Here is a 26,156-nt window from a genome sequence, read left to right on the forward strand (position 1 = left end):
GGGTGACGAGAATGCAGGGTGTATCGGAGTTGAGAGGCAGTGAGTTGAAAAGACTGCCATTACACCAAAAGAAGTGTCCCCGTTGTGTAAAAGTCTTAGATCCGGAGGTAGGGGTGTGGTTGAGAAAGATGGTGGTGTCTTGAATGAGCTGTATCCAAGAGTAGGAGGAATAAGAAGATGAAGAGGTGCCATCAAGAGTTTGGATAATGACTTTCTCGGAATGTCTGCTATCTGATGCAACTTGAGAGATCTGGGAGCGAGAGGGAACATACTCTCGAGAGATATGAAGGGTACCATGGGGGGTCGAGTACCCCTTGTAGTAAACTGAGGCTGTTACTCCAGCAGCCCATCGAGAGTCCCAGGGATCTGGGATTGATAAGGAGAATGAGCCATTGGGATATTTCATGAAATGGTTGGAGGAGTAATACTGTGGGTACTGGAAGTCACCCATGTAGAGAATGGTGCAAGACCAGTAGGGACATCCCCCGTAGGTGTCTTGCCATCGCCTGCAATAGGCTTGTCTTTGGTCATAGAGGAAGCAGAGGTAGGGAGAATAAAGGTATCTGTAAATGAATACTTCAGTGGAGGGAGGAAAGTGGAGGTACAAAGGCTCAGAGCAGCCTTTCAGAGGGCAGTCTGATGTGGCAATGAGGGCAGTAACTTTTGTTTGATGCTGTGTGTAAGTCTGCCTGACTTTGAATTGCCATACAAAGGAGGGTGGGGTGGCGGGGATGACAATAGGAATGAGGGAAAAAAGCGAGAGAGCAGTAAAGGAGGAAAAAGTCATGATTCGGGTATGGATGGTAAAGGGGGTGCACGGGAGATGCGGAGCTTCAAGGGATCAGAGGTATGAGGTGTGGTAGAGTAGACAGTGTCTTGGGCTGTATTTGAAGGACTCTGGATTGTGACTGATGGGTCTTGGGTGTCCAGAGAAGGTGGGTCTTGGGTATTTGGTTTCAACCTGGAGATATGAATCCAAAGGGTGACAGAGTTATCAGGCAGTGAGAGCTTGGCGGCCGAGGGGGTGCAGAGAATAACTGTGTGTGGACCTTCCCATTTTGGGGTGAGAGAGGGCCGATCTTCTGGTGGCTTATAAAACACTAGTTGGCCAGGCTGTAAGACAGGAGGATTTTGGGAGGCGGATGGATCAGGAAGGAGCCAATCCTGATATTTCCACAATTCAGTGCGGAGGAGAGAGAGTAGTGGAAGGGCTATATTGGGAGGAATTGGTCCTTTGTGGGAAGGGAGCCCCGGGGGTAGAATTGGGCAGCCGTACATGATCTCAAAGGGTGACAAGAAGGAAGGTTTCTTTGGGAGGGTTCGAATGCAGAGTAGAGCTAAGGGAAGTAAGTGAACCCAGTCAAGGTGTAGTTCTAGAGATAGTTTGGTCAGGATGTCTTTTAGAGTCCTATTAGCTCTTTCTACTTTTCCTGAAGCTTGTGGTCGATAAGGACAATGTAAATGCCAGGGGAGCGAGAGCGACTTGGAGAGGTTCTGGATAATTTGGGCAGTGAACTCAGGGCCATTATCTGATTGGAGGGAAGTGGGCATCCCGAACCTAGGAAAGATCTGGGTGAGGAGGATAGAGGCAACCACGGACGCTCGTTTGTTAGTGGTGGGGAAAGTTTCGACCCATCCTGAAAATGTATCTACTAACACGAGTAGGTATCTGGTACGTCGTACAGGGGGCATGTTAGTGAAGTCTATTTGCCAATCTGCAGCAGAGACATTACCCCTTGCTTGATGAGCCGGGAAGGGTCGGGCTTTGAAGGGGGTATTAGGGTTAGTGCGTTGGCAGATGGTGCACTTGCAGGTGATTTGGTTAAGTAGGGTTTTGTCTTCAGGAGAGAGAGGAAAAAAAGATTGTAAAAAATGGATCAAGGATTGGGGGCTGGGATGGAACAGGTCATGTAAGAGGGGGAAGAGAGAATCTTTGTCCTGGGAGCAGAGGGCATCTTGTGATAAGGCTAAAACCGCAAGGGCAGACGGATTGTTGTCTGGTGTGTTTTCTGATAGGGCAACTGACCGGGCTACTCTGTCGGCTTTGTTGTTACCTCTTGCAATGGGGGAGTCATCTTTTTGATGTGATTTGCAGTGGACTATGCCTAGTTGGTGTGGGAGTTGTGAAGCCTCTAGAAGTTTAGTAATTAAGGCTGAATTAGTTATGGAATTCCCTTTTGTGGTGAGGAGGCCTCATTCTTTCCATACTGCCGTGTGAGACAAGAGAATGGGAATACGTACTTGGAGTCAGTGTACAATGTGAGAGACGTGTCCCGGGCCAGAGTGCAAGCTCTGGCAGCTGCAATGAGTTCAGCCTGCTGATTGGTTGTACCAGGGGGTAGGGTTCGTGCCTCAATGACATCTTCGAGGGAGACTACTGCGTATCCTGGGTAGTGGGCGCCCTCATGTTTAAAGGAGGACGCATCAGTAAACCAGATGAGGTCGGAGTGTGAGAGGGCTCCTTCGGAGATTGTGGAGTGGCATGGAAGGAAGTTGTGAAGGGCTTCTAGGCAATCATGCGAGGGAGTATGAGGAGAGTAGGGTAGAGGAAGAAGAGTGGCCGGATTCAGGGGCTGGCAGGAGAGGAAAGAAATGTTTGGATTTTGGAGGAAAGAGGACAGTAAGGTCAGGAGTCTGGAGGGAGGGAGAGTCTGTAAACTTTTGTAGGTTAAGAGATCTTTTAGGTGATGTGGGGACAGAATGGTAAGGGGCGCTCCGAATGTTAGTTTATGAGCTTCTTTCTGCAAGAGCTGTCCACCGGCTAATGCTCGTAGGCAGGGGGCCCATCCCCGAACTGTGGGGTCTAATTGCTTAGAGAGATAAGCTACTGGGGCAAAGAATGGGCCATAATATTCGCCTAGGACTCCTAGAGCTTGACTGGACCTCTCATGAATGTATAATTAGAAGGGTTTTGACAAATCAGGGAGATGGAGAGCTGGAGCTTCTACAAGGGCTGGGCAGAGCTTAATGAAGGAGTGTCAGGGTGAGTATGATAATGGTTCTTCAGGGGGGCCCTTGCTGAAGTCGTATAGGGGTCTTGCCAACAGGGAGAAGTTAGGGATCCATGCTCTAAAATACCCAGCCAGGCCTAGAAAGGAGAGGATTTCTGTCTTGGTTTTGGGAACGGGCAGGTCAGAGAGGAGCCATTTTCTGTCTAAGGTAATGGACTTTCTTTGTTGAGATAGAAGGAATCCGAGGTAAGTGACAGGAGGGGAAGAGATTTGAGCTTTGACGGGGGATACTCGGTAACTTCTGGAAGCTAGAAGGTTAAGTAGGGAGGCAGTGTCAAGTTGAGACTGTTCCCATGAGAGACTGCAGAGTAGAAGATTGTCCATGTATTATAATAAGGTGGACTTGGAGTGATCATGATGAAACTGTTTGAGGTCCTGAGCTAGCACCTGTCTAAAAATATGGGGACTATCTCAGAAGCCTTGTGGCAAAACTGTCGAAGTGAGTTGTTCAGAATGTCTTGTGTATGGGTCCATCCAGGTGAAGATGTAAAAATCTTGGGAGCAGGGATCTAGAGGGAGAGAAAAATGGGTCCTTGAGATCTAGGACTGAGAAGTGGGAAGCCGAGGCAGGGATCTGCGATAAAAGGCTGTATGGATTTGGAACTAAGGGATGGATAGGGACAACGGCCATGTTGATGAGGCGAACGTCTTGGACGAGGCGGAAAGATCCGTTGGTTTTTTTAACAGCTAATATGGGGGTATTAAATGGGGAGTGAGTGGGTCTGAGGTAGTTTTTGTTTAAGAGATCTTAAATGATGGGTTGGAAGCCTATGAGGGCTGAAGTGGTTAGAGGGTATTGGGCCTGACAGATATACTGAGAGGGGTCACGTAATTCGATAGAGGCAGGGGGACATACGCCCACGGAGGGGCTTGTAATGTCCCAAACTTTGGGATTTACAGGGTGTATGAGGGCGGAACCGGAGCTTTCATTGGGTAGAGGGGGGTTGTCGGCTATGAGGGCCATCAGAAAGGGAGTACTGGGGTATGTGGGAGTGGATATAGTCATGGAAACGTGGAGGAGGGAAAGGATGTCCCGTCCTAGTAAAGGGATGGGACACTGGGGCATAAATAAGAAGCAGTGGGAGAAAGGTTTGGGACTGTCTAGGATTGTGCATAAAAGGGTGGGGGGTTTTAATGGGAAAATCTGTTTACCTCCTACCCTGACTATAGGAGTAATGGCTGGCGTGGTAGGGCCCTGGTATTCTCGCAAGACTGAGAAGGTGGCTCCTGTATCTAGGAGGAAGGAGATGGGGCAACCGTCTACTGTTAAAGTAACCCTGGGCTCCTGTTTGGTGATGGAAATGGTCGGGCGAGAAGCCTCCGGGCCCCGTCAATCTTCTTCTGCCAGCCCCACTACAGCGGGCTTAGGATGGGGGTTGTTCGTCCGGCCTCCCCTTCGGGTGGTTGGGCAATCAGACCCCCAGTGGCCCTTTTTGTGGCATCTGGGGCATGGGGTGGTAGGAGATCTGGACTGGTAGGAGATCTGGGGGAGGGGCACGCCCTTGACCAATATCCCTCTTTTCCGCACTTGAAACAAGCTCCTGGGGGGGCTTGTCTGTAGAGGGGCCCCCCGGTTGTGGTTTTATCAGCTGGGCCAACATCTGGAAATTGGCCTGATCAGCTTTTTGTTTACGGCGTTCTTTCTCCTCCTCCCGGTTATGGAAGACTTTAAAGGCCACTGTTAGGATCTCAGTCTGTGGGGTAGCGGGGCCCTGTTCTAACGTTTTGAGTTTAGCTTTAATGTTGGGGTAGCTTTGCACTAGGAAGTATGTCATTGGACCTGTCTTCCTTCAGGTGTTTCTGGGTCCAGGCTGGTATACTGTAATAGGACTTGAGTGAGTCTGTCTAAGAACTCAGAGGGGGTTTCGTCTCTCTTTTGAATTATGTCTTGGAGCTTTTAAAAATTGACTACTTTACAAGCTGCCTTTTTTAGACCTGCTATTAAGCAGGAGGCAAAAATATCTCGAGAGTGGAGACCCACGGCGGTGTTATAATCCCAGTGTGGGTCTTGTTCGGGCACAGCAGTGGGGCCAGGGGGACAGCTGGGGTCAGTCCTGTGGGTTTCGGTAGCATGCATTTGGGCGAAGTCCCAAGCTCGTCTACGCTCTTCAGGGAGGAGAGTATTGGCCAGGAGCATGAAAATGTCATGATGCGTGAGGCTGTAAGACTGGAGGGTCCATTGAAACTCCCTGATGTATGTCGTGGGATCAGTGGAAAAGGAACCTAGGCGTTTCTCTATTTGGGCTAAGTCTCCTAAGGAGAAAGGGACGTGAACACGCACGATGCCTTCGGATCCTTCTACTTCCCAGAGGGGGGCGATAATTTTGGGAGGCCCTCGGGACTGAGTCTGAGGGGGACTGAAGTGTTCTGCCTCAGTCTGTGTGGGGGAAACAGGTGATGGGGGCAAAGCCACGATAATTTTGGGAGGCCCTCGGGACCGAATCTGAGGGGGCAAAGACGGACGAGGCTCTTGGAACTTAGTTAGAGGGGGGCTGAAAGGTTCAGGCTCGATTTGTGGGAGGGGGGAAGGTGAGGGGGATGGAGGAGGAGGGGGTGAGGTGCAGGAGGAGATGGTGGAGGAGGGGGAAGGGAGAGGATGGGAGGCTTCTGCGGGGGTGGAGGCAGCGGTGGCGGGGGTAGAGGAAGAGGGAGGGGCTATTGTAGGCGAAGAAGGGGAAGGGAGAGGACGGGAGGCTTCTGCCGCGGGGAAAGAGGCAGCGGTGGCAGCGGTAGAGGAAGGGGGAGGGGCTGTTGTAGGAGAAGAAGAGGAAGGGAGAGGACGGGAGGCTTCTGCCGCGGGGAAAGAGGCGGCAGCGGTGGCGGAGGGTGGAGGGGTTGTAGGAGGGGGAGGGGCCAAACGGGGAAGTCTGTATGGCGGAGGCTCATCAGCCGGGTCAAAGGTAATTGAAGAGGGACTGGGAGTGTATGGAGGGGATGGAGACGGCTTGCAGGCTAGGAGAACTTGGGGCGGGGAGCAGGTGGTGGAGAGGCTGGGATTTTGAGCTAGGAGGCGAAAAGCTTCGATATAGGGAATCTCCTTCCATTTTTTCAGGTGCTGGCAGTAGTTAAAGAGATTGCGAGTGATGTTAGGATCAAGAGTTCCCCCTGCAGGCCATTGGTTGTTATTGTCTAGGGGGTATGTCGGCCAATCTTGGGAGCAATATTTACGGAGTTTTGGTTTTATATCAGGCATCAGGGAGAGGGTAGCCAGATGCTTAAACAGGCATTCAAGAGGTGAACTTTCAGGGAGGGATGAGGAGGCTCCCATGGCTAAAGGACAGAGAAGGAGACAAACAGGGGAAGATGAACGGAGATCCTTGGACTGGAAGCAGACCACAAGGAGACAAAGGGCATCCCCGATGATCGTTGGTGGTCTTCTGAAACTCATATACGAGTCTGAATTTCTTAGGAAGTGTGGGTCGTCACCCAGACTTCCCTAAGAAGGCAGAGTGCTGCAGTCACGAGGTACCTAGCGCTAGGCGTTTTCTGTGGACGGAGCAGAAGGAGGAGTGGGGGAAAAGGGAGCGTTCTCATCCACAAAGGAGTCACCTCGTTTATGGCTGTTGGAGGGGGGTGCCTGAGAGTCTGCCGCAGCCGTGAAGGCCTGAGGCGGGGCTTTATGACTGTCGGAGGAGGGGCCTGAGGGTCTGCCGCAGCCGTGAAGGCCTGAGGTGGGGATTTATAGCTGTCGGAGGAGGGGCCTGAGGGTCCCCCGCAGCCGTGAATGCCTGAGGTGGGGAGCATCCCTCCTCGTTCCCGAGTGTCAGGGCCTTGCCGGACGATCACGGTCAATGGCACTGCGATAGCTTGGGGAAGAGTGGCCCACCCCAGGGGAAATTTTGCTTAAAAAGTTTAAGGCCTGAGGTGGGGGTTTATGGCTTTTGGAGGAAGGGCCTGAGGGTCCGCCACAGCCGTGAAGGCCTGAGGCGGGGAGCGTTCCCTCCTCGTCCCTAAGCGTCAGGGCCTTGCCTGAAGATCATGGTCAATGGCACTGCGATAGCTCGGGGAAGAGTGGCCCACCCCGGGGGGAAAACTTACCTAAAGGCCAGAGAGGAGTGGTGAGTGTGATGAGCCAGCGCGGGAAAAAGAGGACGAGGGCAAGCTGCTGCTGGTGTTGGGGGGAAGACGGGGCCCAGTTAGGGTGTCCCGTCTCCCGGGATTCGGCACCAATGAAAGGAAAGGAGCGACACATAGCAGCAATTCACTGGAGAGTTACACTTTATTAGGGAAAGGTGCTGGGTTATATAGGAAGGGGCATGAATTGATTGAGGTGTTGTAGGATCTGAAGAATCAAAAGTTAGCATAAGTACAGCCATCTTAAAGGCTTAAATACCACCCCCTAACCTAGAAGGAGAAAAATTATTAGAATCTTGAAAAACAAGTTAGTCAGCCAGTGTTAAATGTAGTGACCTTTAATTAGCTGACCTCAAATCAGTTAATCATACACACCAAGCTTATCTTGCTAGAACCACCCTAAACATTCCGAAGGTAATCTTATCTAACCAGACCCCAGGATGTGGCCCCAGCCAAAGATTTATGTGTCTATGAAAAAACACTGTATTGTGATTGTGGAAAATGTTGCCCCCTTTGAAAATGCTATAAAACCTTCTGGCTTTGTGTGCTCAGGGTCCTTGTTGAGACCTGCTGCGTCGGGCTAACTTGGACTCCAGCTAGCTGGTTACTGAATAAATTCCTCTTGCTTATTGCATGAAGAGACGCCTTTCGTGAGTGATTTGGGGCGGCGTCCTCCTCTGGGAAAATCCAACATTTGGGGGCTCGTCTGGGATCATGCACTCACCCTGCTTCACTCCCGAAGTCGCTCTTGGAGGAAGAGGTAAGATTAGTGGCGCCTTGGTTTGTCTGTGTTCTGTTTTCTGTTTTTCAGTGAGACCAGTTAGAATTCTGAAAGGGGGTACCCACTGTCTGGCAGCTGTCCCGATCCCGTAAAGGGGTCGAGACTGCGGTCGGTAGACGTACTAGGAGCACCGCAGGCTGCAACCCTGGGGGACGCCTCGGGGAGGTTGGGAGGCCAGGGACACCTGGTAGCCTCCCATCTGTTTTTCCGGCAAGGTGAATCTGATGAGATAGGGTTGATTTTCAGGCGCCAGGAATATCAACCCTCTGATTCCTTTCGGTTTCTGTTTGAAAATCTGAGAAAAAACAAGAAGCGGCCGCTATGTGTCTAATCTGTGTGTGTCTGTTTTTTGTGTCTTTCACGTGCCTAATAATTGTTATACTGACAATGGGACAGATTCAGACAACCCCCTAAGTGTGTAAATGAATATATCTTTCTACCTCCAGATGGTATTAATGAAATTGATTTAAAGACAAGCGCTTGTGAAAATTGAGTATTCTAAAACTTCCAGAAAACCTGAAAAAAAAGTGTTAAGCATTAATGCTAATTTGAGTTTGCCTAAGGCAGGCATGTCTTGGTAGTTGTCGACTGCCTGAGTTTACCTAGAGTCATTTGAGTCATGTTATCTGCTAAATCTTTTAAGAATAGAATGCTTAGAAGCTTGGCTTTGTCTAGTGTTCAGTGGGGGTCTTGTGAGTAGGCTAGCATAGTTGTTGCAGGTAGGTGAGCTGGATAAGTGTGGCAAGTGAACACCTTTTTAATTGTGTGTTGCAGTGTGTATGCCTACCTGCAGCCTGAGAATCTTTGTAGTAACTTAAAGCCTTAGAGTTTTGTTAAGTTGAGAAGATGTGCTCTGTGTTTGCTGGGAGATTGTGCTGTGAAGCTCATGGTTGCAGAAATTGTAGAATGTATTCATAAGTTTGTCAGTCTACGGAATGTTGGTTTGACAGTTTGCAGTGTCCTGCTTCTCAGTGTTCACTGGAGGTTGAAGTTTCTAATAGTTTTGAGTTCTGGTTAGAACTGATGGAGAGGGCATTTCTCTATGCTGGAGGATGTATGTTTTAATGAGAGAAAGTGTAAAGAACGGAAATTTGTTTTGTTGAAAGTAAAAGAGAGTGATTGTTCTGAAGTGCAGCTATTTGTTTAAAGAGAGAGAACACTGAATGTAAAAAGAAAGTTGTAGAAGGCTTGTGGAAGAGTTAGTATAGTCATGCTATGTGAAATTGAAGCGAGTAAGTCTTGGTATCGAGTGCACAGCAAAATTAGAATCTCGTTTCCAGTTAAACAGTTTTCTTTACCTGTTAGTCTGCTCTTAATGTTGAAAGATCAAAGCAGTTTCTCATGCTTAAAGTCTCAGTGAGTTGCAATGAAATCGTAATGTTAAAGGGACTAAAAGCTAAAGTTTGTTAACAACTGTATAACCTTTATTTGCCTTTGAAATATTTTGTTATTGAAAATGATTGCATGGCCCGAGAAATTGAATTATTTATTCCATATATTTTTATAAGTGGAAAAATCTCTAACCAACAAATGATTAAAGTTGTTAGTGATTGTTTTCTTAATTTATCCTAAGCAGAATGGTAACAAAGCTTTTTTCAGCTGATTAAATGCACTTAGTTAACAAACCAAAATTTATTCTTAAAAATTAAACTATGTAGAATCTAGACAAGATTATGTTTCTCCCAGAAAAACAGGTTTCACTGTAAAGGTTTAGATGGACGAACGTGTGACCACTTTTGAGAAAAGTTGTAATAGATTTTTTTTAGAACCACCAGGTCTTGTTTAATTTATATGCTGTGGATATGTTTGTATGTTTTAAAAAACATGGGGAACTCTCTATATTTTTAATGCAAATGATCTTAGAGCTTTTAATAGAATTTGCATAGCAGCTTATATCTACTATTAAAGAGTAAAACATTCTTGAAGCTTTCAGGGAAGACCTGTAGACTTAAGCATGTTCTCTGCTTTTTTGTATCTGGTCTTATACACTTATGCTGAGTTATGTTCTTATTATTTTCACTGTTTGTAAGCTATTGATTGTAAGCCAAAGGTCATCATTTCTCAGTCCCTAAATGAAGAAGTAAAATGCCTGATCTCTTTCATCTCAAAGCATATTTCTGGTCATATCTGAATATCTGTGTGAAAGAAAGAGACATTTAAATTTGAGATTCTGCTTAAACTTTTAAGTTGAATTTGACTATAGCCATATTCATTCTTTGTATGTATCTCTAACAGGTCTTTTGTATGCCTGGTGATATTATACTCTGCCTTGAGTTTAGACAGTTCTTTCAGCTAAATATGAATTCTTATTGTAGCTTTTTTCCCCTCCTGAAGATGAAAGCAGAAGAATCTACCATCTGCTACCATTCTCTCAAGAATGCTTAGTAACCTAGATTTTGACTTTCTGTATATTGTCTTTAAAAATTGACAGCAGCAGTCTCCCCTGCTGCCCCACCTTTTTAAGATATCTTGTTTACTTTGCTGAGTATATAGACAATAAATGTGTAATGATAGTTCTAAAAAATTAAATGCATAAAGGTGCTCTTACCTCTAGTTAACTCTGATATTTTCCAGAGGGCCCCTGGAACATGTCAGAAGAATTTTTTCTCATTAGAGAAAGTATTTGACTAATTTGGCTTATTTATCTGATATATATATATTTATTTATTTATTTATTTATTTATTTATTTATTTATTTATTTATTTACCAGGAAAGCACTGTCAAAGAGAATGATGCTAAACTTTGTTACTGAATGTTTTGTATTACAGAAATATCAGAATTTCCTTATGTCAACTGTTTTACAGTAAGCTCTCATCAGATCTTTAACCATTGTCATTTGTAAGTCTTTTGTCATTTATAGTATTATCCCTAAACTGGTAAAGAACTAGATTTCAGCAGAACAGGTATTAGTTACATAAGATTACATAAACTAAAGAAAATGATTTTGTGTCTTTTTGTTTCAAATGTTGCTGATAAAGTGTTTTAAACTTGTTCTCTTAAACTGACAACAGTTTAGTAAATGACTCAGAATTGAAACATCCTTCTCTCTACCTGATCCCTCCAGAGTTTAAAAACTTTCAGTGACTGTTTTTGTATTCCAAGGCAGTATGTTTATTTGCACGAGTTCAATAAGAATCTGCTTTCCTTGTGAGAAGACTACTTAAGAACACTGGTTATACTGCCAGGGCTTTGACTGGAATGTCATACCTGAGAGACATGTGCATGGACTCAGATATGAACAACTTTAAAGAACTAAGATTGACTTTATAAAGCCAACAAAGCCCTTAGAAGAACTGGCCTGGTACCTTGCTTACAGAGTTCCCAGCAACCTTACCAGGTGAGTAAAGAAGGTCACTTCCTGGCAGGTGCAGAGACCTCGAGAAGAGAGAAATTCATCCAAATCTACAGGTACTGCAGGCAAAGCCTGATGGCAAGTCTAGCTTGGCTGTCTGGCCTCAAGAAGCCTTTAAAAGTTCAATCTGAAATTCCTTACAAAAAGTTCCAGCAAAGCATATTTAAAAGAGCCTGTGTAATCAATTGCTCTTCTTGCTGCACCTGTGCAAATAATCAAGCCAGCTGTTACTTATTTTCTTAACCTAGTTACTTCTAGTAAAAATGAGAGTGATTTTAGAGAGAAGTATTGTTTCAATAATGCAGCCTCCTTCCAGAATAAAAAAATCCAACTCCAGATGTTGCTATATAACCTAATAACACAATTTGTTTTATCTTGCCTAGAAGCCACAAAACTGCAAATAGTAATAGAAATGAAACCCAGAATAGAAGCGCCAGCCTTCTGAGGCCCTCTCAACTGAACAGTGATGGAGACCTAGCTGCACCCTTTACTGCGCCCCCTTCTCAGCATGAAGCAGCCAGAGCGGTCATCGCCCCTTTTCCCTAGCAGCAGCTACAGTCTCTATCTGTAGTAGAAAGAATGAGACCATACCCATAGCCTTCCCCGGTAAAAACAGGTATTTAATCCCTCCTCCCGAAAGATGGTGGGCTTGTAACACTGGAGTGACCCCATGTGTCTCTACTTCTGCCTTCAACTCCTCCCGTGATTTCTGTATCATGGTTCAGCTGGTGCCCAGGTTGATGTATCATGATGATCTCTCATTCGTAGCTGAATTTGAACCTAGGCATAGATATAAGAGAGAGCCGGTCTCGCTGACCTTAGCTGTGTTGTTAGGGATAGGAGTCGCAGCCAGAATGGGAACGGGGGCAGCCGCTATTGTCCAAGGGAACCAACATTATGAAGGACTAAGGACAGCTATTGATGAAGACTTAAAGACCATAGAGCAATCCATTACAAAACTTGAAGAATCTCTGACTTCCCTCTCTGAGGTAGTCTTGCAGAATAGACGAGGGCTGGATTTGTTGTTCCTAAAAGAAGGAGGACTGTGTGCAGCTTTAAAAGAAGAATGCTGCTTTTATGCAGACCATTCCGGAATAGTAAGAGATTCAATGTCAAAGCTTAGGGAAGGGCTAGACCAGAGAAAGAAAGAACGGGAAGCCGGCCAAGGGCTATTTGAATCTTGGTTCACTAGATCCCCGTGGTTTACAACCCTGATATCCACTCTGTCTGGGCCCTTACTCATCCTTGTGTTGCTCCTCACTTTAGAACCCTGCATACTAAATCGACTGATAACTTTTATTAGAGAAAGAGTGAGTGCCGTTCATGTACTGATGTTGAGGCAACAATATCATTCACTCACCCCACAAGGAGACACAAACATTCCATGATTGGAATGTCCCTAAAGAGAAGTGGGGAAATGTAGGATCTGAAGAATCAAAAGTTAGCATAAGTACAGCCATCTTAAAGGCTTAAATACCACCCCCTAACCTAGAAGGAGAAAAATTATTAGAATCTTGAAAAACAAGTTAGTCAGCCAGTGTTAAATGTAGTGACCTTTAATTAGCTGACCTCAAATCAGTTAATCATACACACCAAGCTTATCTTGCTAGAACCATCCTAAACATTCCGAAGGTAATCTTATCTAACCAGACCCCAGGATGTGGCCCCAGCCAAAGATTTATGTGTCTATGAAAAAACACTGTATTGTGATTGTGGAAAATGTTGCCCCCTTTGAAAATGCTATAAAACCTTCTGGCTTTGTGTGCTCAGGGTCCTTGTTGAGACCTGCTGCGTCGGGCTAACTTGGACCCCAGCTAGCTGGTTCCTGAATAAATTCTTCTTGCTTATTGCATCGAGACGCCTTTCGTGAGTGATTTGGGGTGGCGTCCTCCTCTGGGAAAATCCAACAGTGTCACTTCTACGGGGCTGGTGGCTGTTGGCTAGGTGCTGGGATTGGGAGGGGAGCGAGAGGTGATTGGGCTTCAGGTGGCACCGGCGGGAACCGAGGACCCTGAAGAGAAGGCGGAAGTTTGCCATCTTACTGGTGGGGGCCCTTCAGTTTCAATAATGCAGTCTTATCTATACTAAATCCTAATACTAGTCATTGAGATGTAAACTCTATCCAGAATTCTAGTTTCCTCGTGATACCTGGCTATGATTCGCAATTAGACTCCATATTTCTAGTTCTCATATTCAGCCATGCATTCTTAATCTCATCAAGTCTGTCCTTCTAGAATGGAAAATCCAACTCCAGATGTTTCTACTTAACCTAATAACGCAATTTGTTCTATCTTGCCTAGAAGCCACAAAACTGCAAATAGTGATAGAAATGAAACTGGGAATAGAAGCGCCAACCTTCTGAGGCCCTCTCAACTGACCAGTGATGGAGACCTAACTGCACCCTTTACTGTGATCCCTCTCAGCATGAAGCAGCCAGAGCGGTCATTGCCCACTTTCCCTAGCAGCAGCTGAGGTCTCTCTATCTGTAGAGGGGAGAATGAGACAGGAACCATAGGCTTAGACAGAATAGAGTGAGGGCTTCTGGAAAAAGCAAGGAAGAATATTTGCAGTCAAAGCAATGTAACTACATGCTAGGAAACCAACCCCCGACTAAAGCTATGTCAAACATTAAGCTCTAGAGTAATTCTTCAGTGAAATCAGTTAATGTTCACCAGATAAAGAAGAGTAGCACATGTTTTATTATGCTAATCATTTGTAACCAAGTGTAAAATTCACTTTAGCATACAAAAAGGCCCAGGCCTATGAGCTGTCATTCCTCCTTCAGATCTGACGAGGTAATTTTGCAAACTGAACAACTGACTTAGCATGCAGACCCAGATGTAGATGGCATAGTAAAAGGCAGGATTCTTTAGCAAATAGACAATACCTCAGCCCACCTTGGGAGCTGAGCAGGCAGTCTTTTGATATGCTCCCAGACCAAGATGCTGGTATCCTAGAGAATAATCAAGGCAGGAAAATCCTTATGTTAAGTTAATTTTCAATATTCAGAGAACACTTTGTAAGATAAATTCTAGCCGGAATAAGCAGGCAAAGAGAGGCAACAAAGGGCCAGGTAATTTATTTAAATACCCCCGGGTGAGGTTCTATGGCCTTCTTGCTGGAGGCCAGAGAAGTCATGCCCAGTTAGGGAGGTGGGGCGCTTATAAGGGATTAGGAGGGGGAGGAGTGGGCAAGCTGTCCTAGGGGGTGTTGAGAGGTATGATTGACTAAAGGTGACATAATAGTCAACTAGAAACTTTTTTCTTTCCAAGAGGGAGGAGGCTGATATCCGGGTCTTATTTGGCACATCAGGATGGAATTCAGGGAGAGCTGTCCCCTTTCCATATATGGCACGGACTTTGGGGTCTGGTCTGTTCTCCCCCTATGGCATATCTCTGTTCTGTTTGCATGTCCTTGTTTTTCCATTCTCCAGCCTAACACACTTAACAAGTCCTTCCCCAAGGCTTTAGAGATAGTCCCCACCTTTTTAGACAGGCTCTAGCACAAGACCTCAAATCTCTTACTCTCTCAAGCTCCACCCTCCTGCAATATGTAGATGATCTCCTCCTGTGCAGTCCCTCCCTACAAACCTCTCAACAGGATACTATTCTCCTTTTAAACGTTCTCTCAAAACACAGCTATCAAGTTTCACCCTCCAAAGTTCAGCAGTCTGCCGCTCAGGTCACATACCTGGGAGTTCATCTCTCCCTGCACTACAAGGCCATTACCATAGACAAGAAAAAACTTCTCCAAACCATGCCCGCTCCAAACAACAAAGACACAATCCCTAACTCCCAAATGGCAAGGACCATTGAAGGGTCCCCACCAGTAAGATGGCAAACTTTCAGCTTCTCTTCGGGGTCCTCAGTTCCCGCCGGCGCCACCTGAAGCCCAATCACCTCTCGCCCCCCTCCCAATCCCAGCACCTAGCCAACAGCCAACAGCCCCGTAGAAGTGACACCTCAATCAATTCATGCCCCTTCCTATATAACCCAGCATCTTTCCCTAATAAAGCGGAACTCTCCGGTGAATTGCTGCTATGTGTCGCTCCTTTCCTTTCATTGGTGCCGAAACCCAGGAGACGGGACACCCCAACTGGGCCCCGTCTTCCCCCGACACCAGCAGCAGCTTGCCCTCGTCCTCTTTTTCCGGCGCTGGCTCATCACACTCACCACTCCTCTTTGGCCTTTAGGTAAGTTTTCCCCCCGGAGTGGGCCACTCTTCCCCGAGCTATCGCAGTGCCATTGACCGTCATCGTCCGGCAAGGCCCTGACGCTCTGGGATGAGGAGGGAACGCTCCCCGCCTTAGGCCTTCACGGCTGCGGTGGACCCTCAGGCCCCTCCTGCAAAAGCCATAAATCCCCGCCTCAAGCCTTTACGGCTGCGGCATACGCTCAGGCCCCTCCTCCCACAGTCAGATGCATTCACCATCCCTTCCATCAGTGCTGAAAGTTTTTAAGCAAAATTTCCCCGGGGTGGGCCACTCTTCCCTGAGCTATCACAGTGCCATTGACCGTCATCGTCCGGCAAGGCCCTGACGCTCGGGGATGAGGAGGGAAATCTCCCCGCCTCAGGCCTTCACGACTGCGGCAGACACTCAGGCCCCTCCCCAAACAGCCATAAATCCCCGCCTCAAGCCTTTACGGCTGTGGCGGACGCTCAAACCCCTCCTCCGACAGTCATAAATCCCCGCCTCAGGCCTTCACGGCTGCGGTTGACTCTCAGGCAGCCCCCTCCAACAGCCATAAACGAGGTGACTCCTTTGTGGATGAGAACGCTCCCTTTTCCCCCCCTCCTCCTTCTGTTCCATCCGCCGAAAACGCCTAGCGCTAGGTACCTCGAGACTCCGGCACTCTGCCTTCTTAGGGAAGTCTGGGTGACGACCCACACTTCTCAAGAAATTCCGACTCATATACGAGTTTCCGCAGACCACTAAGGATCATCAGGGACGCCCTTTGTCTCCTTGTGGTCTGCTTCCAGTACGAGGATCTCCGTTCGTCTTCCCGTTTGTCTCCTTCTATGTCCTTTAGCCATGGGAGCCTCCTCATCCCTCCCTGAAAGTTCACCTCTTGAATGCCTGCTTAAGCATCTGGCTACCCTCTCCCTGACGCCTGATATAAAACCAAAACTTCTCCGTAAATATTGCTCCCAAGATTGGCCGACATACCCCCCTAGACAATAACAAGCAATGGCCCGCAGGGGGAACTCTTGATCCTAACATCACTCGCAATGTTTTTAACTACTGCCAGCGCCTGAAAAAATGGAAAGAGATTCCCTATATCGAAGCTTTCTGCCTCCTCCTCTCCCCGCCCCCTCCCAAGTTCTCCTAGCCTGCAAGCCACTGCCCCCGCAGAAGCCTCCTGTTCACTCCCTTCCCCTTCTTCTCCTACAACAGCCCTTCTCCCTTCTTCCCCAACCATCTCCTCCCCCATCTCACCTCCTCCACCTTCATTCCCTGCAGATTAAGCCTGAGCCTTTCAGCCCCCCTTTAACTAGGTACCAGGGGCCTCCTCCATCTTTGCCCTCATCACCTGTTTCTCCCCTGTTAGGGACCGCCTTTGTCTTCTCACATGTTTGTAGAGAGAATGGGAAAGCACCTCCCCCCATGTCTGAACGCAGCATGGGAAAGCACAAGCTAGAGAACAACCGGTGCAGTCCTTAGAAGTTATCTGTCCACAAAAACATATCTTGCCAAGACTCCTCACTCTGAAAATAGGGAGACCTTGAAGATGTGTAGAAACACCGCCCCTGCTTCTAGCTATGCCCTTCCCCCACTTGCCGATGTGGCAGGAATAGAAAACAACGCATTCCATAAGCAATTAACTGGAGCCCTGCTGTAGCTCAGTAGAGCCTGGGACTCTTAATTCAGAGTCATGAGTTCAAGCCCAACTAGAGCGGCAGAAGTAAGCAGCTGGGCTGCTAGCTGGCAACATGTGGGTCCGATTCTATCTTTCTTTATTTTCTTTGCCCCCCTTCTGCACTTCAGGACGTGCTCGACTAGGCACGGCTAGACCGCGTCACTCCACCACAGACTGAGCCAGAACCCTTCAGTCCCCCTCAGACTCAGTCCCGAGAGCCTCCCAAAATTATCGCCCCCCTCCGGGAGGTAGCAGAATCCGAAAGCATCGTGCGCGTTCACGTCCCTTTCTCCTTAAGAGATTTAGCCTAACTAGAGAAATGCCTAAGTTCCTTTTCCACTGATCCCATGACATACATCAGGGAGTTTCAATAGACCCTCCAGTCTTACAGCCTCACACATCATGACATTTTCATGCTCCTGGATAAATACTCTCCTCCCTGATGAGCGTAGATGAGTTTAGTACTTCGCTCAAATGCAGGCTACTGAAACCCACAGGACTGACCCCACCTATCCCCCTAGCCCCACTGCTGTCCCCGAACAAGACCCACACTGAAATTATAACACCGCCATGAGTCTCCGCTCTCGAGATATTTTTGCTCCTGCTTAATAGCAGGTCTGAGAAAGGGCAGCTTGTAAAGTAGTCAATTTTCAAAAGCTCCAAGACATAATTCAAAAGAGAGATGAAATCCCCTCCGAGTTCTTAGACAGACTCACTCAAGCCCTATTACAGTATACCAGCCTGGACCCAGAAACACCTGAAGGAAGACATGTCCTTATGACATACTTCCTAGCTCAAGGCTACCCCGACATTAAAGCTAAACTCAAAAAGTTAGAACAGGGCCCCGCTACCCCACAGACTGAGATCCTAACAGTGGCCTTTAAAGTCTTCCATAAGCGGGAGGAGGAGAAAGAATGCCGTAAACAAAAGGCTGATCAGGCCAATTTCCAGATGTTGGCACAGCTGATAAAACCACAACCTGGGCGCCCCTCTACAAACAAGCCCCCCAAGAGCTTGTTTCAAGTGCAGAAAAGAGGGACATTGGTCAAGGGCGTGCCCCTCCCCCAGATCTCCTACCACCCTATGCCCCAGATGCCACAAAAAGGGCCACTGGGGGTCTGATTGCCCAACCACCCGAAGGGGAGGCTGGATGAACAACCCCCATCCTAAGCCCGCCGTAGTGGGTCTGGCAGAAGAAGATTGATGGGGCCCGGGGGCTTCTCGCCCGACCATTTCCATCACCAAACAGGAGCCCAGGGTTACTTTAACAGTAGACGGTCACCCCATCTCCTTCCTCCTAGATACAGGAGCCACCTTCTCAGTCTTGTGAGAATACCGGGGCCCTACCACGCCAGCCATTACTCCTATAGTCAGAGTAGGAGGTAAAAAGATTTTCCCATTAAACCCCCCACCCACCCTTTTATGCACAATCCAAGACAATCCCATACCTTTCTCCCACTCCTTCCTGGTTATGCCCCAGTGTCCCATCCCTTTACTAGGACGAGACATCCTTTCCCTCCTCCACGTTTCCATAACTATATCCACTCCCACAGCCCCCAGTACTCCCTTTCTGATGGCCCTCATAGCCGACAACCCCCCTCTACCCAATGAAAGCTCCGGTTCTGCCCTCATACACCCTGTAAATCCCAAAGTTTGGGACATTACAAGCCCCTCCGTGGCCCTATGTCCCCCTGCCTCTATCAAATTATGTGACCCCTCTCAGTATATCTGTCAGGCCCAATACCCCCTAACCACTTCAGCCCTCATAGGCCTCCAACCCATCATTCAAGCAGACCCACTCACTCCCCATTTAATACCCCCATATTAGTTGTTAAAAAAACCAACGGATCTTGCCGCCTTGTCCAAGACCTTCGCCTCATCAACATGGCCATTGTCCCTATCCATCCCTTAGTTCCAAATCCATACAGCCTCAGCATCCCACTTCTCAGTCCTAGATCTCAAAGACCCATTTTTCTATCCCTCTAGACCCCTGCTCCCAAGATTTTTTCATCTTCACCTGGACGGACCCATACACAAGGCATTCTAAACAACTCACTTGGTCAGTTTTGCCACAAAGCTTCCGAGATAGTCCCCATATTTTTAGACAGGTCCTAGCTCAAGACCTCAAACAGTTTCATCATGATCACTCCAAGTCCACCTTATTATAATACATGGACAATCTTCTACTCTGCAGTCTCTCGTGAGAACAGTCTCAACTTGACACTGCCTCCCTACTTAACCTTCTAGCGTCCAGAAGTTACCGAGTATCCCCCGTCAAAGCTCAAATCTCTTCCCCTCCTGTCACTTACCTCAGATTCCTTCTATCTCAACAAAGAAAGTCCATTACCTTAGACAGTAAATGGCTCCTCTCTGACCTGCCCATTCCCAAAACCAAGACAGAAATCCTTTCCTTTCTAAGCCTGGCTAGATATTTTAGACCGTAAATCCCTAACTTCTCCCTGCTCCCTGTTGGCAAAACCCCTATACGACCTCAGCAAGAGCCCCCCCTAAAAAACCATTATCCTCCTCACCCCAACACTCCTTCATTAAGCTCTGTCAAGCCCTTGTGGAAGCCCCAGCTCTCCATCTTCCTGATTTGTCGAAGCCCTTCTCATTATACATTCATGAGTTTTCCAGTCAAGCTCTAGGAGTCCTAGGCCAATATTATGGCCCATCCTTTGCCCCAGTAGCTTATCTCTCCAAGCAATTAGACCCCACAGTTCGGGGATGGGCCCCCTGCCTACGGGCGTTAGCCGCTGGGCAGCTCTTGCAGAAGGCAGCTCATAAACTGACATTCAGGGTGCCCCTTACCATTCTGTCCCCACATCACCTAAAAGATCTCTTAACCTACAAAAGTTTATAAACTTTCCCTCACTCCAGACTCCTGACCTTATTGTCCTCTTTCCTCCAAAATCCCATTCACCCCCTTTGCCATCCATACCCGAATCATGACTTTTTCCTCCTTTACTGCTCTCTCGCTTTTTTTCCTCATTCCTATTGTCTTCCCCACCACCCCAGCCTCCTTCGTATGGCGATTCAAAGTCAGACAGACTTACACACAGCATCAAACAAAAGTTACTGCCCTCATTGCCACACCAGACTGCCCTCTGAAAAGCTGCTCTGAGCCTTTATACCTCCACTTTCCTCCCTCCACCGAAGTGTTCACTAGCAGCTACCCTTATTCTCCCTACCTCTGCTTCCTCTATGACCAAAAACAAGCCTATTGCAGGCGATGGCCAGATACCTACAGGAGATGTCCCTACTAGTCTTGCACCATTCACTACATAGGTAACTTCCAGTACCCACAGTATTACTCCTCCAACCGTTTCATGAAATATCCCAATGGCTCATTCTCCTTATCAATCCCAGATCCCTGGGACTCTTCATGGGCTGCCAGAGTCACAGCCTCAGTTTACTACGGGGGGTCCTCGACCCCCCCACAGTACCCTTCATATCTCTCGAAAGTATGTTCCCTCTCATTCCCAGATCTCTCAAGTTGCATCAGATAGCAGACATTCCGAAAAAGTCATTATCCAAACTCTTGATAGTGCCTCTTCATCTTCTTATCCCCACCCCTCTTCCCATTTCTCCTACTCTTCATTACAGCTCATTCAGGACACCACCATCTTTCTCAACCACACCCTTAACACCGCCAATTGTTTCTTGTGCACATCACTACAGCGCCCACTGCTGGCCGCCATGCCCCTTAATATTTCCAACTACTCCTTCCATGCAGAAAGACAACCCCTCTGCCCCCTGGCAGACATACCCTTATGGGAACCAGAATACTCAGATAATCTCACCATCCACCACTGTGTAGGCCCAACTCCACCCCCCTCCAGCGCACTTCACTGCCTCTCTATCTACACCCCTACCTCCGGCTCTAAGACTTTTACGCAACCGGGACACTTCTTTTAGTGTAATAGCAGTCTTTTCAACTCACTGCCTCTCAACTGCGATACACCCTGCATTCTCGTCACCCTACTCCCACAGTTAACACTTTACAGCATGGCAGAATTCCTTGAGCTCCAACCTCCCTTGCCCTCGCGCACAAAAAGGGCTGCTTTCCTTCCCATCATGGTCAGTATCTCTTAGACCACCTCAGCCATTGGGGCAGGGTTTTCGGGAGAAGCCTTGGGTCACTCTCTATAGGCAGTTAGAGATCTCAACGCCAAACTTGAGGGAGCCCTGACATCCACTGCCGATTCTCTAGCCTCTCTCCAAAGACAGGTCATTTCGCTAGCTAAAGTAACCCTTCAAAACCGGCGGGCCCTAGATCTCCTTACAGCAGAGAAGGGTAGCACCTGCATCTTCCTCTGGGAAGAGTGCTGCTATTACATCAACGAATCTGGCATTGTAGAAACTGACATTACCAAACTCACCGACCTTGCCTCCAGTCTCCACTCTGCTTCCAATTCCAACCCATTCTCGTCAATACTAACAAACCTCCTCCTCACCTGGCTCTGTCCCATTGCAGGCCCCATAATAATCATTCTTCTCGCCTGTCTCTTCTTACCCTGTATAATAAAGTTCATCAAATCCCAAGTCGGAAAAATCTCTAATCAAGCTTTCAACCAGCTTTTACTCAGGAACTACCTGCTTCTATCCACAGAAGATCCCTCACCCTCACGTGACCTCCTTACCACACGCTGAGATGGACCCCTCTCTCCACTGGAAACTGTTCCTAGAAACAATAGCCACAGACGCCTGGCTCCTGACACCCATATCCTCTTGGCCAACCTATAGTTACAGGGAACCTTCATTGATTTCCAAACCTGAAGAAGTCCACATCTACTCGTCCTTACTGCGGGGAGTCCTATCAACCCTTTCCTCCCAATCCTCAAGCCCTCACTCCCTTCTCCGCCCCTGTTCAGCAGGAAGCAGCCAGACAGAAAGCAACGTCCACAAAACCATAGAGGAGAAAGGGGGGAATGAAGGGTCCCCACCAGTAAGATGGCAAACTTTCAGCTTCTCTTCGGGGTCCTCAGTTCCCGCCGGCGCCACCTGAAGCCCAATCACCTCTCGCCCCCCTCCCAATCCCAGCACCTAGCCAACAGCCACCAGCCCCGTAGAAGTGACACCTCAATCAATTCATGCCCCTTCCTATATAACCCAGCACCTTTCCCTAATAAAGCGGAACTCTCTGGTGAATTGCTGCTATGTGTCGCTCCTTTCCTTTCAACCATACACAGTAATCCTTTCCACACCAACTGCGGTTAAACTCCAGGGTCTTCCCCACTAGATACACTACTCCCACCTTAAGCTGTTTGTCTCAGCTTATTCCCCTCCCACCAAATCTCCCATAGGTTCCTACCCCTTCACCCTGATGGGACCTCTTACTCTCCACATTTTGCTCTGCTCATCTCTGCTTCCACTCACCACTGAAGAAGTTTCTGCCAGCACAGAGTCCTAACACCTCCCTTACAAGTGCCATGTGTCATGCTTCAGGATTATTAACCCTGGTCTCAGTACTTATTCTCTCACCAGACCTATCTTCCCAATGCCAGCCCTGAAGGGCCCCCACCAGTAAGATGGCAAACTTCCGGCTTCTCTTCGGGGGGGGGGGTCCTCGGTTCCTGCCGGCGCCACCTGAAGCCCAATCACCTCTCACCCCCCTCCCAATCCCAGCACCTAGCCAACAGCCACCAGCCCTGTAGAAGTAACACCACAATTACCCCATGCCCCTTCCTATATAACCCAGTACCTTTCCCTAATAAAGCGGAATTCTCCGGTGAATTGCTGCTGTGTGTCGCTCCTTTCCTTTCAAGCCCTTTCTTCTCTTTGAGACTGTCCAAAAGATTGCACCATTAAGGATTCCCTTTGCCCTACAGGTTGCTTTACTGCCTACACATATGTCCCAAAAAAATGCTATTAATTCAGCCGCCCTACATAAACATATAAATCAGCCCAAATGCAAACAATTTATAACCAAACCTTTAACCAGCTTATATTACAGGATTACCAACCCCTCTCCAAAGACGATGATCCTTATTAAACCTGGAACACACCATCACCACTGCAGACCAAGGGCTCATCTGAGGACCACCCCCCCTCAATACAAAAATGAACTCCATTGCCCCTAATCAACAGGAAGCAGTTACTGAAGACTGACCTTCATTCCTTTCCAAATCTTCTACTGTTAGTGAGACAGGGACCATGGATGTAGTCAGAGTAGGGTGAGGAGCTCTGGAGGGGTCAGGGTGGGATATTTGTAGTCAGAGCAATGTAACTACATGCAAGGAAACCCCCCTACTAAAACTCAATGTTAAACACTGAGCTCTAGAATCATTCTTTAGTGAGATCAGTTAATGTTCCCCAGATAAAGAAGAGTAGCACATGTTTTGTTATGCTAATCATTTGTAACCATGTGTAAGATTCACTTTAGCATGCTAAAAGGCCCAGGCCTATGTGCTGTCTTTCCTCCTTCAGATCTGACAAGGTGATTCTGCAAACTGAGCAACTAACTTAGCATGCAGACCCAGCTGCAGACCATAGTAAAAGGCAAGAAGAATTCCATTTTAAAGATAAGATTGCATTTTAACACCCAGGAAGTTCAGGAAGCAAGATTCTTTAGCAAGTAGACAATACCTCAGCCCACCTTGGGGGCTGGGCAGGCAGCCTTTTGATGTGCTCCCGGACCAAGGCGCCGGTGTCCCAGAGAGAAATCAAGGCAGGAAATTCCCTCACTCCCCGGGGTGAGGAAGGGACGGGGATAGTCAGGATAGTTTGTTTCATAGCCTGAGTTAGCCACCTGGCCGTATTAGATATTTCGTACCTCAGGTAGACTAGACTACTGACCTCTGACAGATGTGGGCTTTCTTGGCGCTGGCTCGATATCTCAGTTCGCCTAGTTCAGCCAGCAAGTTCCCTGTGGCTTCTTCACACTCTTCACGGGTTTTTGTAGCTAGCAACAGGTCATCTACATACTGCAGCAGTGTCACGCGGGGGTGGCTTCTGCGAAAGTGCTCTAGGTCCTGGCTTAGGGCTTCTTTGAATAAGGTGGGAGAGTTCTTGAAGCCCTGTGGCAGTCTAGTCTAGGTAAGCTGCCTTTTTCTTCCTCCCCCTGGTTCTTGCTACTTAAAGGCAAACAAAGGCTGACTAACTTCAGAGAGTGGGATACTGAAGAAGGCGTCTTTCAGGTCTAGAGTAGTATACTACACATGTGCGGGTGGCAGGTAACTGAGTAGGGTGTAAGAGTTGGGCACTGTAGGATGGATGTCTTCTACTCTCTCATTGACCTTTCGCAAGTCTTACATCGGTCTGTAATCTCTACTGCCAGGCTTCCTTACTGGAAGCAGGGGCGTATTCCATGCAGATTGGCAGGTTTTAAGGATTCTTGTTTCTAATAGTCTATGGATATGGGGTGCTATTCCTTTCCTAGCCTCTTCCGGCATTGGATATTGCCGGACCCGGATGGGTAGAGCCGCGGCTTTGAGTTGAACAACGACTGGGGATAGGTGTTTAGTGAGACTAATTCCTCTGGTCTCGGCCTATGCGGAAGGGAACTTCTGTAACTAAGAGTCTATTTCTCTTCGGCCCGCCTTTTCTTGATCCGCCTGAAACAGATGATGTTCATAGGCCAGGGACAGAGTTAACACATGCTCTGGTTGTAGGGGCTGCCCTTCTTTGTCCATGATTTTTATCTCTTCTGGTTCAAAATGAATGCACGCCCTAACCTTGGATAGTAAGTTTCTACTTAACAGCGGTGCGGGGCTCTCAGGTACAACCAGAAATGAGTGAGAGACCTGATGCCTTCCTAGGTCCACTTTTCTGCTAGTGGTCCAGGCACATTTCTTGGACCCTGTCGCTCCCTGGACTATACTTGTGCATCTTGGGTTCAGGGAATCGTGGGCCTGGTTGAGAACTGAATATTGTGCTCCAGAGTCCCCTCCAAGCACAGGGTTACCCAGGACTCGGGGAGGGGTGCCGAGCCCCGTCTCCGTCAATCTTCCTCTCCTAGGTGCAGGGTTTTAACAGGGTTCCCTCTTCCTTGTTCCCTCTTTTGGGGGCACTACCTCTTCCCAATGTCTATATCTCTTGCACAGGGAGCATTGATCTTGTCCTAGTCGGGATTGGCAGGGTCCTGTTCTTCGAGGTGGCCTAGGGCCCTCTTTCACCCCAGCCAGGAATATTCTGGCCGTCTCCTCCCTCTGCTTCTTGTTCTCCCTCTTCTGAAATTCTCTGTCTTCCTTCCTATTTTTCTCTTGTATTACCTATTTCTCTTTCTTCAGCCTTTCTTCTCTATCTTCCGGAGTTTCTCTAGCATTGAAGACCTTCTCCGCCTGCTGCAGCAGCTCTCTAATAGAGATCTCCCCCAGGTCCTCTTGCTTGTGGAGTTTTCTCTGGATATCGGGGGCTGCCTGGTTGATGAATGAGAGGACTACAGCTGATCTGTGTTCCTCTGCTTCTGGGTTTATGGGGTTGTACTGCCTGTAAGCATCAAACAGCCTTTCCAGATACGCGGCTGGGCTTTCTATTTCCCCCTGAACAATAGATTTTACTTTAGCCAGGTTAGTGGGCCGTCTGGTGGCCGCCCGGAGACCGGTCATCAGAGTCTGGCGGTAGACCCAGAGACGCTCTCTACCTTCTGCAGTCCTGAAGTCCTCATCCGGGCACGTAAGTGGGAATGCCTCATCGATGATGGGCTGGAGGGTAGTGGGTCTTCCATTCTCTCTGAGGACATTTTTCCTGGCCTCATTGAGGATACGCTCTCACTCTTCCGTCCTGAAGAGAGTGCAGAGCAATTGCTGGCAGTTGTCCCATGTGGGATGATGGGTAAACATAATGGACTCTACTAAACCTATAAGACACTTGGGGTCCTCTGAGAAGGGAGGGTTCTGAGTCTTCTAATTATAGAGGTCACTAGATGAAAAGGACCAGTATTGATATTGTTGAGCGATGCCTGTACCGATGGCGTGCACAGGCAGAACCGGCACTGCTCCTTCTGAGGTAGAGGAGGGAGCCTCCCCTTCTTGTTCCCTGGCCCCCCGAGGCCTTAATTGCATTCCTCTTGTTCTACCTGGCGCCCAGCATGGGGCCAGGGTGGGGGAGTGTGGGGAAGCTCTTTCCGGCCTCCTGC

General features: G+C 48.1%; 1 pseudogene; it reads right to left on the bottom strand.

The window, feature by feature from the left end:
* Window positions 1-25,685, bottom strand: part of LOC140845278 (uncharacterized) — a 38,307-nt pseudogene extending 12,622 nt beyond the window's left edge.
* Between the last annotated feature and the right edge of the window lie 471 nt (window positions 25,686-26,156).

The sequence above is a fragment of the Manis javanica genome, chromosome 12 (genome assembly GCF_040802235.1).
Source record: "Manis javanica isolate MJ-LG chromosome 12, MJ_LKY, whole genome shotgun sequence".
NCBI classification, from domain to species: domain Eukaryota; kingdom Metazoa; phylum Chordata; class Mammalia; order Pholidota; family Manidae; genus Manis; species Manis javanica.